This window comes from Pseudonaja textilis, chromosome 14, assembly GCF_049901715.1.
Source record: "Pseudonaja textilis isolate UNSWEBS1 chromosome 14, rPseTex1.2, whole genome shotgun sequence".
In the NCBI taxonomy this organism is placed as follows: domain Eukaryota; kingdom Metazoa; phylum Chordata; class Lepidosauria; order Squamata; family Elapidae; genus Pseudonaja; species Pseudonaja textilis.
Window position 1 is genome coordinate 8,908,928 of NC_142003.1, and position 15,079 is coordinate 8,924,006.

General features: G+C 43.8%; 1 protein-coding gene across 1 annotated transcript in view; it reads right to left on the minus strand.

Moving 5' to 3' along the window:
* LOC113438696 (ankyrin repeat and fibronectin type-III domain-containing protein 1-like) overlaps positions 1-14,420 on the minus strand; it is a 307,222-nt gene extending 292,802 nt beyond the window's left edge. The window contains exon 1 of the mRNA XM_087912443.1: positions 14,262-14,420. The gene's annotated coding sequence lies outside the window, so the exon portion shown is untranslated. The remainder of the gene's footprint in view (positions 1-14,261) is intronic.
* Positions 14,421-15,079: the final 659 nt, after the last annotated feature.

The following is a 15,079-nucleotide window of genomic DNA, read 5'->3' on the forward strand; positions in this document are numbered from 1 at the left end:
CCTCTGGGCAATGACGTTAAGCCTCTGGAGTGCTTTCCTATCTGCCCCTGTGCAATTGGCAAACCGTACAGAGGTGCAGTAAGTTAAGATACTCTCTATGGTGCAGTCTCTTACAACCATTTGTTTTAATAATGGCAACGGCACTGAAAAAAAGTGAATTATGACTGCTTTTCACGCAACCATTGCAGCATTACCATGGTCATGTGATCAAACTTTGGATGCTTGCCAATGGGTTCAGATCACAGGTGGCATTTAGCAGGTTCTGACCAGTTCTGGAGAACCAGTAGCGGAAATTTTGAGTAGTCCTGAGAACCAGCAAATCTGACTGGCCCCGCCAACCCCATCTATTCTCTACTTCCAGCTGGTTACAACTGTCATGACAACCATCAGCAAATCAACTGTAAATAAATGTAAATTGTACAATGAAAAGATGGACAAGGGGGTGACACAATAGCAGCGGTCCAATATCCTAGGAGGAAGAGGGGGGTCCATTATTCTCAAAGCACCTGAAGGCAGGACAAGAAGCAATGGATGGAAACTAACCGAGGTGAGAATCAGCCAGGAAATGAGGAGGAATTTCCTGATAGTGAGATAATAATCAATCAATGGAATGGCTTGCCTCCCAAAATTGTGGGTGCTCCAACACTGGAAGTTTTAAGGAAGAGATTGGACAACCATTTTTCAGAAATGGTGTAGGGCTTCTTGCCTGAACAGTGGGTTGGACTAGCAGACCTCCATGGCCCCTTCCAATTCTGTCTGCCCCATAATCATCATGCATCTACAGCAGAGAAATGACAAGACAGTCTTTATATCTCTCCAGAATAGGGGTCTCCAACCTTGGCAACTTTAAGACTTGTGGATTTCAACTCCCAGAATTCCTCAGCCAGCTTTGCTTTGTCCACAAGTCTTAAAGTTGCCAAGGTTGGAGACCCCTGCTCTAGACTGCGGAGAAGCAACACTTTTTTTTTAACTTTTCCAGGGAAGGCATTTCCAGCAGAAGAGGATTCTCCAAAAACTACCTTTCCTATGCTTACAGATTCTAAAAACCATTGACTGAAGTGCATGCGTAAAGTCTACCAGCAGTTTAATTTAAAACAAAAAACAAAAAACCCAGACAGGTGCATTTGCTACAAGCAATCTGGAGCTCAATGCAATTTCCCTAGGATCAAAGCAAAAAAAGAAAGAAAAGGATTTCATTCCGGATCATCATCAACAAAATTGAATTACAGTTGGTTACAGAGAGCGCTAAGCTCTTGACTCCCTGGCCAAGAGGGACAAAGGGAGACAGAGAACTGGTTCTTCGTGAAACAGCACATCCACAACCAGAGTTTTTAATATTACACCAGCTGCTTGCATACCTGACAATTTGCAAGCTACACTTTGGCATCAGCCTATCCTGTATGACCCAACGGGGTAGGCGTGTTGAGCTGCCTCCTTTGCAGCTTCTGTTCTCTTTGATCGTGAGCCTTTTAGATGTTGCCCTGTCTTTGACCTAAATCAAAGCTTCTAACTTCACATCCTCCTCCAGGTTCTTCACTAGGCAGTTTCAGAAGGCCGTAGGCATTCTTAGAATTATAGGGCTGGAAGGGCCCATGCAGGTATTCTACTCTAGACCAACCCAAGGCAAGATTCCTTGTTCCATTCCAGACATATGGCTGCCCAAACTTCCCTTGAAAACCTCCACCCACAACTCCAACCTCAGAAATTCCTCCTTATTTCCAGGTTGGATCTCCTATCTGAGGAGGTTCCACTCATTACTTCTCTTGCCCTCAAGATAATCTGGAGCATTCCCAGTGACAGCCCCTCAAGTGCTGGAAGACAGCTATCGCATCACCCCCAATTCTTCTCGTTCATCGGACAAACCTACTTCCTTTTTAGCCGTCCATCATACAGTTTAGCTTCCAAACCCCTCGTCATCTTTGCTGCTCTTCTCTGCGTTTTCTCAGAAGCGGGAATTAGCGATGTTCAGATCCCATCTTTCTTATCTTCCACCATGGCACCCCAAAAACGCAGCACTGGGAATCGAAATTGTCACTGTGTAACCAGAAGGAAGTGAACAGATGTCTCAGGTGAATTTGCAGAGACATAGGAAGCACTGGATGTTTTTCAAAAGAAAGAAACCAAAAGAGGGAATCAAAACAATAGTTTGGTGAGTAATAAAAAATACAAGTCCTGGGGGAAACTTTTGGACAGCTGAGCTTCTTGGTTTGCTGCCATTTCCTTTCATGGTGACCCTTTATTTAACCAATTGCAGGGAACTTGCTTAACTATAGGAGGGGCAGGAGGCTGGATTCATTTGCTAAACCGTGACCAAGCACACTTGACTAGGTTGACACAACAACCCAATATTAAGCAAACCTTAATTATGATGGGCCCTATTCAGAGGCTCTAAAATAGCTATCGTTTTACATGGTTATCTTCTCTGGGCTGTAGTTCCTCCCTTCATGGCTACATCCTGATGACTTATTATGTATCCTATCTCTTCTGAAAGGAAACAGACACTGTTTCCGAATTGACTTCATAATTACATAGGCCGTTCTAAGTTTGGAAAGTGAAAAATAACATAAATAAAAATAACACACAAGAAAGAGAGACTGGCTTGTGTTAAGTTTACTTACTTCAGTTCTTAAGGCACCAGGCTAGAAACCAAGAGATTGGTAAGATGTTGCAACCAAGAGATGGTAAGATTACATCAGTCACCTTCTAACCCCAGAAAGGAGAAAGCAGATAATAAGAATAATACAGTTGGAAGGGACTTTCAAGGTCTTCTAGTCCAACCAGGAGGAGGAGACCCTACATCCGTGATGGCAAATCTATGGCACATGTGCCACAGGTGGCACACAAAGCCATTTGTGTGGGCATGTAAGCCCCAGCCAAATGTACCTGCGCTGCACATGTGCGCGCCTCCCAGCTGGTTTTCGGCTCATTTGAGGCCTTTTTTGGCCTCCCAGAGGCTTGAGAGAAGCCTCTGCAGCCTTTGGAGGCCACCTTGGAGTAATCCAGCTAGAACCTAGACAAGTCAGATATCCTCAGTCAGATAAATTTTTTTAATGGAGTTGTTCACTATATAAAGATCCATCAGTTGGCTATTTCTCGAAAGCAATATTAATGCATTCCTTGGGGTCTCTGATTTCATACAGAGGCTGCAATTTTTCCTTATATGTTTTTAGGCTGTTTTTAATTACCGTTAGCTGGCCGGAGTGATACATTTGGGACGGGCGATCACATACATTCGATAAAGAAATGCACAAATACATGAAATAAATTAATACACATAAATTTATTTTGGGCAGATGCCTCCTGGTTCGCATTAAGCTCAGGCACACATCTAAACCAAAGGAGCCAGGGAAATTATTTCAGTGTGCGACTGCCAAGCTAGGAAAGATATGTGACATGTCCCATTTTAATTTTTGCAGAGAGTTACGAGCCCTGTTAATTAAATGCCTCATAAAAGCACTCCCAGGTAGTGATAATGAATGGTATTCTTCTTCTCTCCTAACAAACCATCAGTCCATTGTTATTCATAACGTTGCCACATTCAATGAAGCAATTATGAGAAAGCATCAGCAAGCATGATGTAATACAAGTGGGTTATTATTAAAAACAACTCTACTTTAATAGAGTTATTGTGATAGGGATTGTTTTAAGTTTATTTGGGGAAATTTCCCTACCATTGTATTTCTGAATGCCAAAGGATCTCAGGCCTGCATGTTGGTCTAAATAAGGTAAGGGTTTCCAGCTTTGGTAACTTTTAAGACTTGTGGACTTCAACTCCCAGAGTTCCCCTGTCAGCCACGCCCAGCTGGGGAATTCTGGGAGTTGAAATCCACAAGTCTTACAGTCACTGTGGTTGGAGATCCCTGGGCTAAGACTAAGCTATAAGAAAATTACTTCCTGATTATTTCAAGGTCATATCAGGACTAGGTTGGCACATCATACGCCTTAATCCATGGCTCGTGATGAAACCACAATTGCCTCTGTTCGCATAGCACACCGAGTCGTAAACTAGTTTTCCAACTACAGTGTTTGCGTTCACAGAGTAGACTATAAACCAAGTTATGACTATAAAGTAAGTTATGACTTAGCCCATTCTGTAAACCAAGCCAAGAGCACAGGAAGTAGCCTTCATTCATCACAACTATCAAGAAGATTGATTTCTTTCCATCGTAGGGATGGTGTCATGCCCCTGTCAGAGTCTGAATCTGAGGAGGAAGATGAACAGATGACAGGGAGTAGGAGTTGGCTGTGGGGGAAACTGGGGAAGGGCAAAATCTGGCTGGGCAGAGCAGGGAAGAGGTAGAACAAGGGAGAGGTAGAACAAGGGAGAGGGAGTTCAGAGGAAGAACCAGGCCCACCCCCTCTTCATCCTAGGGCACGCAGAGAGGAATGGAGAAGAGAACAATGTGGGTTGCGTGGCTTATGGGGGAGGAAAGGGCCCTGATTCCCTTCATTAGCCACACCTGGGAAGAAAGTTTAAGAGACATGCAGACTGCGTGTGGCAGCTGCTGGGAGCAAACATGAGTTTATCTTGTGTTGACTTTGCTTATCTATGTTCCTGGCATCTTTCCAACCATGTTGAGTTATTGCCATGCCTTCACATCTGGAATTCTTGCTCCTGCTCTACCAAACTAATTACCTCATCTTGCCTTGATTGGACTGTAAGTTACAATTTGTGTTGACCATGTTTTGGACTTAATTTTCTGCAGTCAAAGGCTGTTCCTGGGAAAGTTTTTCTCCAGCCAGAAGATAACCTAGACATTGGGGGCAAAGTTGGAGATAATAAAGGGTCTCTTATTGATTAACTGACTGTGTTGCTTTTGTGTCACACTCCGGGTCATCACAGATGGTATCTTATACAGCAGCCCATCTCGTCGTTCAAAAGCACTGATTCAAAACCAATTAAAATGTTCAGGGTAGGTTGTATTTTTGGGAAAACAGGGTATCTACATTTTACTAACTTGTCAACAAAGACATAGCAAGAAGTTCTTGTAAACTAATTTCCTGAAATCAAGATTCTTCGCAGGACTGGTATATTATTACTTTTATTCCTGACCAACTCTTGTTAGGTTTTTGGAATTGGTGCATTCTGACAAGACCTGCCCTCTTCACATTCAGTTCTCAGATTTTGCACTGACATCAGCCTGACTGTTCTGTCATCTCCTCAAATGACCTTTCCCACTTTTCTTCAGGTGGGAAGAAAATTGGTCCATTTGCAACCCTTCTGACATCTCGTCCATTTGCCAAGATTGCAGTCCTTTCAGCATCTTCAAATGGAGTTGAAGACTTGCTCCTTCAGAAAAAAAGCCAGATTTTTTTTACCACCTATGAGTCCTTTTTCCCCCTTTTTAGAAAAGTTTTTAGTTTATTCAAGGAAGGTGAAAATACAAAATGCCAAAATATTTTCTAAAAAAGAACAAAAGAATTTAAAAGAACACAACAAAACAGACCTTAAAAAGAAAAGGTATATTTTAACAAAGGAAACTAAGACTAACACATACACATATAACATCCTCGCTGATTGAATGCTGATCAATATAATACAGCAATGTTGGGTTTTCACTCCTTGAGAAACAGGCCAAAAGAATTTTAAACTGTTAAACTACTAAATCTACTCAAAAATTGTTAACCTGCCATCTATAAACTATTTTAATAACAAAATATTTAACAGGAAAAAAAAAACAATAAGTTTATGTTGATATTTATTATTTTGGTTGTACCATACACAAGTCTAATTTGACATGACTACCAAATTAATGGTATAATTCCGAACACACACAAACACACACACACATTCAACTCAGAAAGCTCAAACTGCCCAAGAAGCTGCTGATCCAGTTCTACAGAGGAATTATTGACTGTGTCATCTGCACCTCTATAACTGTCTGGTTTGGTTCTGCAACCCAACAAGGCAGACACAGACTTCAGAGAGTAATTAGGACTGCAGAAAAAACAATTACTACCAACCTGCCTTCAATCGAGGACCTGCATACTGCACGAGTCAAAAAGAGGGCTGTGAAAATATCTACAGACCCCTCACATCCTGGACATAAACTGTTTCAACTCCTTCCCTCAAAATGACGCTATAGAGCCCTGCACACCAGAACAAATAGACACAAGAACAGTTTTTCCCTGAAAGCCATCACTCTGCTATACAAATAATTCCCTCAACACTGTTAAAATATTTACTAAGTCTGCATTACTATTACCATTAATCCTCCCATCCTTCCTTTCACCCATCTCCTCCCACTTATGACGGTATGACTGTAACTTTGTCACTTGTATCCTTATGATTTATATTGACTATTTCCTCGTATGATTTGATTGTTGATTGTACCCTATGACTATCATTGTTGTACGTTATGATTCTTAATTCTTGATTAATCTACCTTTCCTTTTATGTATACTGAGAGTATTTGCATCAAGACAAATTCCTTGTGTGTCCAATCACACTTGGCCAATAAAGAATTCAATTCAATTCAATTCAAAATACATCCTTTTTTCTAGTGAAGCATTCATTTCTATTAGAAGGAAATTCCTACAGGACAGGAGTCTTTCTAATCATACCCTAGGAGATTATCAGGCTGAGCCGGAGGGAGGGGTCAAACATGTCGTTGGTCTCGAGTCCCTTTGCACCACAGGAGATCTGAATCCAGCCCACATTGAATTCCTTTGACTTTTATTTACCGCCCATTTCCTTTGACTGTTAGTATAGTTAATCGTTGACTTACAACAGTTTATTTAGAGACGGTCAAAGTTCCAAAGGCATTGAAAAATGTGACTTATGACCATTTTTCAGAGTTACCACCTTTGCAGCTTCTCCATGATCATGTAATCAAAATTCAGACGCTTGGCATACGGGCTCATACTTATGACCGTCGCAGTGCCCTGGGGAGTCGTGGGATGATCCCCTTGGGTGACCTGCTGACAAGCAAAGTCAACGGGGAAGCCAGATTCAATTAACAGCCGTGTGACTAACTTACCAACTGCAGCGATTCACTTAACAACAGTGGCAAGAAAAGTCATCAAGTGGGGCAAAGCTCACTTCACAAATGTCTCGCTTAGCAACAGAAATGTTGGTTGTAAGTTCAGCACTCCCTGCAGCTGTTTGATTTCTTCCACCCACCCACAAAAATGGAAATAAGCTGGTGGAGATAAAAGCCTACCGGTATTATTTCCCAGGAAAGATGGAAATACATTTAGCTTAGCCTAAATGTAAGATATTCCCTCCGCTTCATTTGCAATACAAACTACAGGCATTAGTGGCACACCAATTCCTCGGCCAGCTCAATAACTTTGCCTGGAACCCAGCCGTGCAAAATGCAAAATTAAGCTGTTCATCGTTATCATCCATAGGGGTGATTCAATTTCCCCGAGGAGCAACATTGCCAGCCCAGGGTTTCAGGCAGCCTCTGCCTCTCATTTCCATGAGCAGATCCTGCTCAGACTATTTTACACATGAAGCCTCTTTTGCCATCCAAACCGAAAGAGAAAACATCTCTTCCCCGCCCCCACCCCCCAAAAAACAGCAGATATTTTGCAATGGGGGGGTGAACTTCCCCTTTTAAAAGAAAAAGGAAAGGCAACAATAAATATATATATATTTTTTCATTTTAAAAGATGAAAAGAAAAATAAGCCCAAGAAATCAATATACATTGCCTTTGTTTCAAGAGCTACATTCCATTTTAGGTACAAAAACAGGGTGTTTGGAATGGCTAGCCTTCAAAACCCTTCCACAAAAAAAAAAAATTTATGCGTTTACTCTGACCTTTGGGGGGATGGGGAAAAAAAAGGGGGTTATAAAACTTTCTCTCCGTTCCTTATTAAACCAGCAATCCTCGCTCACTTATTCCACGTTCTCCGGACGATGTGTTCCCCACTGAATACTTGAACAAGGAACAGGAAGTTTGCCTTCTCACAAGTATCAAAAAAAACCAAAAAACCCAACAACCCTTAATTTGGACAGGGAGCGAGGAAAGAGGGTTGGGGGAATGGTTTCCGGAGTGGAGGGCCGTGAGATAGGATAGCAATGCATAGCTGGAACTTTCAGACACACACAACACACACACACACACACACACACACACACACTTCTTTGCCAACACAATCAGAAATGCTATGGTTACCAAACCAAAGTAGGGTTTTTCTCTGCTTGCTTCCCAGCAAAAAAGCTTCAGCAAAGTCAAACTGGATCAGATGCACCATGAAAACAAAACAAAAAAATTACAGAAAGGAAACCCACGTATATAGCACAAGCAGTATAACTGTAGAACAATAGAATAGAAGAATAGAATAGAATAGAATAGAATAGAATAGAATAGAATAGAATAGAATAGAATAGAATAGAATAGAATAGAATAGAATAGCAGTAGGATAGCAGTAGGATAGCAGTAGGATAGAATAGAATAACAGTAGGATAGAACAGAGTAAGAGTAAGAGTAAGAGTAAGAGTAAGAGTAGAGTAGAGTAGAGTAGAGTAGAGTAGAGTAGAGTAGAGTAGAGTAGAGTAGAACGGAACAGAACGGAACAGAACAGAATTCTTTATTGGCCAAGTTTGATTGGACACACAAGGGATTTGTCTTCAGTGCATATGCTCTCAGTGTACATAAAAATACATTCATCAAGAATCATAAGATACAACCCTTAGTGATAGTCATACGATACTAAATAGGTAATCAAATCATACTAGGAAACGAAATAAAACAATATAAATCGTAAAGATACAAGCAACAAGGTTATAGTCATAAGTGGGAAGAGATAGGTAGTAGAAAGGATGAGAAGAATCATAGTAATGCAGTCTTAGAAAATAGTTTGATAGTGTTGTGGGAATTAGTTGCTTAGCAGAATGGTGGCATGGGGAGGAAAACTGTCCTTGTGTCTAGTTTTTCTGATGTGTAGTGCCATATAGCGACGTTTTGAGGGTAGAAGATGAAACAATTTATGTCCAGGATGTGAGGGGTCTGTAGAAGTGGGAACCAGAAGGCAGCTGGCAGAGGGAAATATATATCCCTGTTGGTGGGGAGATAGGAGAAACCCCAAAGAACCTCAAAGAACCCCAAAGAGAGAGAGAGAGAGAAAGAGAGAAAGAGGTTTGTGTCTTTAAACTGTTGTTTCTAAATAGCCACTGACCAAACCTGGATCAGGAGAAAAAAAAAAAGAACCAACAGAACCATTATATTTGAAAAGAAGTGTCTCGGTAAAAGGACAGATAATTTTATTTGAAGCTATCTCTCCTCCACTTTGTCTTTTTGTAGGGTTATTTCAACTTCCCGAAGAAGATATTTGTGGTTTGCTGGTTAAGGTGACCCATTATTCTCCCTTACAGCCCCTCCCATTCAAAAACCGAGAGGGAATTGGAACAACTCTGCATAGGAGGGGGGAAAACAGAGAAAATAAAAAACAAGGCTTTTTTGATGGCCTCAGCTGGTAATCGTGGAGAAGCGGAAGGTAGAGAGAGGCCCTTAGAAATCTGTCTTCAAAGGCGACGGAGAAACTTCGAAAAACATAACATATAAACGGAACTGAGTTATTTTATAAGGGGGCCCGGAGTTCAACATGCAAACGGATGACAAACATTCCTGGAAAAGTCCACGAGATGTAAAGTGGTAGTATTCAAAGCAGGAAGATGGAGCCTCGATCATTCCAGATGTAAATGGACTTTGCAAAGCGATAGAATTCCTCTTTATCCCATAACCTCGGCCACATGCACTGTCTCTCACACATGCACTGAAAGAACCATGGTTTGACTAAGCCATGCTTACAAATGAAGGCGTGTGTGTGTGTGTGTCCCAGGATAGCGTTGCAGGATCCAATCTGGGTCGGTCAGCGGAACCAATCTTCCGAACTTTCAGATTCGTGTTGGAGCCCATCCTCAGGGAGAGAGGAGCCCTCTGAGGATGGCCATGGGTTCGAAAGCTTGGCAGACTAAACCTCTGGTCCCAGTTAACCCACTGGGATGACCTAAAGGGGCGTGGCACAAAGGCAACGCAGTCAAATAAGCAAGAAGAGTCCCTTTATTATCTCCAACTTTGCCCCCAATGTCCAGGTTACCTTCTGGCTGGAGAAAAACTCTCCCAGGAACAGCCTTTAAGTGGAGGAAATTCAGTCCAAAAACAAAATACATACAAACTGTAACTAAAAATGCACACAAACCACGCTGCAGTAATTAACTTGACAGGGCAGGAGAAGGAATTGCAGACTTGAAAGCACAGCAAAACACACACAGTTGGGAAGACGCCAGGAACACAGATAAGCCTCAACGATACCAGATAATTCACAATTTGCTCCCAACAGTTTGCTATTCGCAACTACTTTTTTTAAACACTGTGTTCCCAGCTGCAGCTAATGAAGGGAATCAGGGCCCTTTTCTCCCCTGTAAGCCACACAACTCACATTGCTCCCTTCTCCGTTCCTCCCTGCGTGCCCTAGGATGAAGAGGGGATGGGCCTGGGTCTTCCTCCAAATTCCCTCTCCCTTCCTCTACCTTCTCCCCTGCTCTGCCCAGCCGGACTTTGCCCTTCCCCAGTTTCTTCCACAGCCAATGGAGCCACACTCCCACTCCCGGTCAGCTGTTCGGCCTCCCCCTCCGAATCAGATTCCAACAGGGGCATGACACCGACCCAGACTGGGTTCTAAGCTATGCTTGCCTGGAATTACACAACATCCTTTAGATTAGATTAGATTACATTAACAGAGTTGGGAGGGACCTTGTAGGTCATCTAGTCCAACCCCCTCCCATCGCCCATGCAGGAGACCCAACACCATTTCTGCCAAATGGCAATCCGGTCTCTTCTTGATAGCCCACATTGCCATAAATAAATCATACGACATGGTTTAGAAACATTGGTGTCCAGGGGAATGAAATATTTATCAAATCTGTAAGCTGCAAGTTTCCTTCTGATGCATTGCAGCTTACAATGACTGACATATCCATGATGCATCTAGACACACACACACACACACACAAGTCACATATAAACTTCAAAAAGCCCACATTATTTAAATGGCCACGCCGCCTTCTTTTTTTACTACTTCTTTTATCACTTCGGCTGTCGAGGGTTTCTAATGGTCACCATCACATATTATCCCACCAAAGTAGTTTGGCTAATACAGGAGTAAACCAAGAGCAAAGGAAGGTACATTACAGGTAGTCCTCAGCTTACAACCACAAATTGAGCCCAAAATTTCCATTGCAAGGCAGTTGAGTGAGCTTTGCCCCATTTCACGATGTTTCTTGACACTATTAAGTAACTCACTTCAGTTGTTAAGTTAGTAACATGGTTGTTAAATGAATCTGGATCCCCCATTGACTTTACCTGTCAGAAAGTGGCTATAGGGGATCACAGGACCCCCGAACACTGCGACGGTCATAAATATGAACCAGTTGCCGAATGTCTGGATTTTGATCATGTGACCCTGGGGATTGCAGCAATGGCCGTAAGGGTGAAGAACGGTCACAAGTTACTTTTTTCAGTGTTGTTGTCATTTCAAACAGTCACTAAATGAATGGTTTTAATTCGAGGATTACCTTATGTAAAAGGGAGGGAGGGAGGAGAGGGGAAGGGAGGGAGAGAGAGGTATATATTATTGGTTCCTTCTAAAAAGGACCTAATAATGGACTATGTTGTGATTATAAAAGTGGAAACTTACAATTGAGAAATAGGTTGAAGATGAAATGGAGTAATGGGTGAACTCAGTGTCCATCTAAGACCTGGAAATCATGACATGAGTATGATTGATCAAATACAACTGGCTGGGTTCACCCAATAATTGAAACCTCTAGGAAGCATTTAACACAAATTTAACACACACACAAATAGTTTGTTGTGAAAGCGACTGCCTGCGAAGGCTCTTGGATTGGGGCTGAAAGGCGAAAGCAGAAGCAGTATGCCCCATCCCATATTTGGATAGACCAGGTTGCCCTGATAGAAAAAAAAACACTTAATTTCTCACCTGGTACAGCTAGTCCATATATAGCTTAGAGGCTAGTCCAAGGGTCTTCAAACTTGGGCAAGTTTAAGACTTCATTTTTATTTATTGTATTTTGTCAAGCGATTATTAGATAACAGGTATAAATATAAACATGGTTATGAATACATGAAATGGATACGAATAAGTAAAAAAAAGGAACAATAGGACAGGGATGTTAGGGATGGTGCACTTATGCACGCTCCCTACAGACCTCTTAGGAAAGGGGTGAGGTCAATAGTAGACAGTCTAAGGTTAAAGCTTTTGGGGTTTGGGGAAGAAATCAGAGAGTCAGGTAGAGTATTCCAGACATTGACCACTCTGTTACTGAAGTCGTATTTCCTGCAATCAAGTTTGGTGCGGTTAACCTTGAGTTTGTATCTATTGTTTGCTCTTGTGTTGTTATGGTTGAAGCTGAAGTATTCATTGATAGGTAGGACATTGCAGTAGATAATTTTATGTACTATACTTACATCAAACTTGTGGACTTCAACTCGCAGAATTCCTGAGCTAACATGACTGGAGGAGGAATTCTGGGAGTTGAAGTCCACAAGTCTTAAAGCTGTCAAGTTTGAAGACCCTTGGGCTAGCACATCTAACCTAATATATAAGCATCCCGGGGTTCAAATCCCAGAAGGGTATGGCTAGTTGATGAGAGCTAAATAGCTTGAAATATTTTAGCCTCTATTTCTTTGTCAGTAAATATAAATTTAACTCTATGAAGCATCTAAAGACACAATGTAGTCAGTACTGTAACATTTAAAATATCCAGGATAATAGTAATAAACCCTTTTTAATGATTTTTAAATATAGTACCACAGGCATTACAATTTACTATCCCAACAGTTTAGTATCTCTCATAGGATCCCTGGCTCATTTGTTTACTGCTGGGAGAATCTCAGGTTTATTAATGCCCACAGCCGATAAATTCACACACGCAGATACAGTGATCTTTTATTAATCAACCCCTTGGTTACATGAATACAGAACAGACACATCATGTAGAACACGAAGATATCCTTGCCATGATTAGAGAACATGCCGGCAGGCAAAAAACAAAAAGGAACCACAACATCCCAATCCACCATTTGACTGAATTAGGTCTGCACACTTTCTTTAAGCCGTGGCACAAATATGGCTTACGGACAACACACAACCGGCCAGATTTCCAGCAATGCAATTTGCGAAGCACAAAACATGCTGCTTAAGCTAAAAAGCCAGCAGCCCCTAAGCAGAGCATCATGTGAATTCATCTTATGCTCCAGGATGGGGTGGGAACTGGGCTGTTGGCACATCGCATTAGCAGTCTCTGCTTCCTCCCCTCAGATGGGGTCTGACCTTTTTCCCTTTGGCTGGGTGGGAGCCAAAGCAGAGCCCGCTGAAACAAAGGAAAAAGAAACTTCCAACATCACCGCAAGAGTCAGAAATGGACTCCATCGAGTTAGCCAGCAGATCCCCAAAAACGAAGCCCATCCACAAACTTTTCTTCTCACTCTGGAACAAGGCCAGCCGACTTTGAAGATCTGTGGACTTCAACTCCCAGAATTCTGGCTGGGGAATTCTGGGAGTTGAAGTCCACAAGTCTTTAAAAAGTTTGCCAAGGTTGGACAGCCCTGCTCTACGGGGCAGATAGCCAACACCTGGCAGGACATCCAAGGGCACGCTTAACTGACAGCACTTTTTGCCAACCTAGTTCATTCCCTCGATGGGAAACTTTGGTGCCCATGACTCCCTGCTCCTCTGGGGAAAAGTGGGGGGGGGATTATGGGCCCTGGAGTCCATTATACCGGGGCAGGCAGAGGATGGAGATCCAGTACAGCCAGCACATCTTAAACCAAGTGTTGGAAAGGATGGAGGAGAGAGGGGGAGAGGGAGGGAGAGAGAGGGGAGGGAGAGAGTTTTAGTCAGGAGATCCCAAAGTTGTTTTTTTCTAAGAGGCAACTGGACTTTCTTGTTAAATAACCATGACTGAGAATCTCCAGCGACCGGAGAGTTTTCTGTTTGATCAGAGACGCTCGGGTGACGGTACTTCTGAGTAAGTTAAGAGCGCGTCGCAAGGAAGAAGGGGGAAGGAGAGAGAAGAAGAAGAGGGGGGGACAGGGGATCTCCCCCTCCTAGAAGAGGGCTTTTCTCCAGAAAGGAGGAAAAGGAGGAGGTACCCTGCATGCAACCCTGAGCCAATCAATCAATCAATCAATCAACTAGCCAGCCAGCCAGCCAGCCAGCCAGCCATGCCTTGTCCTCGTCCACCAAAACAGGCAGGCGCCGGGAGCGAGAGGCCACCGCAGAGACCTACCCGGGGATGCAAACGGAGTACCGCAGCGCAACGACGGCGACGGCAGCATCAGCTCCTTCCACCGGCCGAGGATTCATCCTGCAAGGCGGCGACGGCGGCAGCCTCCTCCTCCTCCTCCTCCTCCTGCTGCTGCTCTTCGCGGGAAGGGAAGCGCAGGCCCCTCCCCCACACGCCAAGCCCCGCCCTTTCCCGGGCAGGGGAGGGGAGGGAAGGGAGGGGAGGGGAGGGGGCGGCCTGCAGCTGCAGCAGTTGCAGCAATAACAGCAGCCACGTGGGGATCCTGCAATCGCTCCGGGGCTTCTCCCGGGGAACTGTGCTCCAAGGGGGCTCGAGCCAACTTCGGTGGGACGGGAGGAAACTTTCTTGCAGCGCTCCCTCCGCCCCCTACGAGGGAGTCCACCCCGTCTTCCTCGGTCCTGCCTTTTCGGGGGCTGCAGGGTGGAGAATGCAGGGTTCAAAGGCAGCAGAGCCGGGAAAGGTGCGCGGTCCGGGCCGCGCGTGCCGCCGCCTCCTCCTCCTCTTCAGGCGGAGCAGGAGCCGCTGAGAGTTTCGGCGGGGCCTGTTGAGCCAGTTTGTTTTTAAACTGATTTAAAACGCAGAGCCTTGGACTGGGAAGGCCTTCGGGAGATGCCACCTCGCTTAAGTGAGGCGGTGCAGACCAAAACGGGGATTTGGAGGAAGGTTGCCGAGAAAGGAAGCTCGCGCCCTTTTCAAAGCCGTCCTCGGCGGGGCTGCGCGGGAGAAATCGCCCTTTGGACGAGGAACCTGGTCCGAAGAGCCTAAGCAACAAGGAAGAAGTTTCCCAGGGAAGCAAAAAG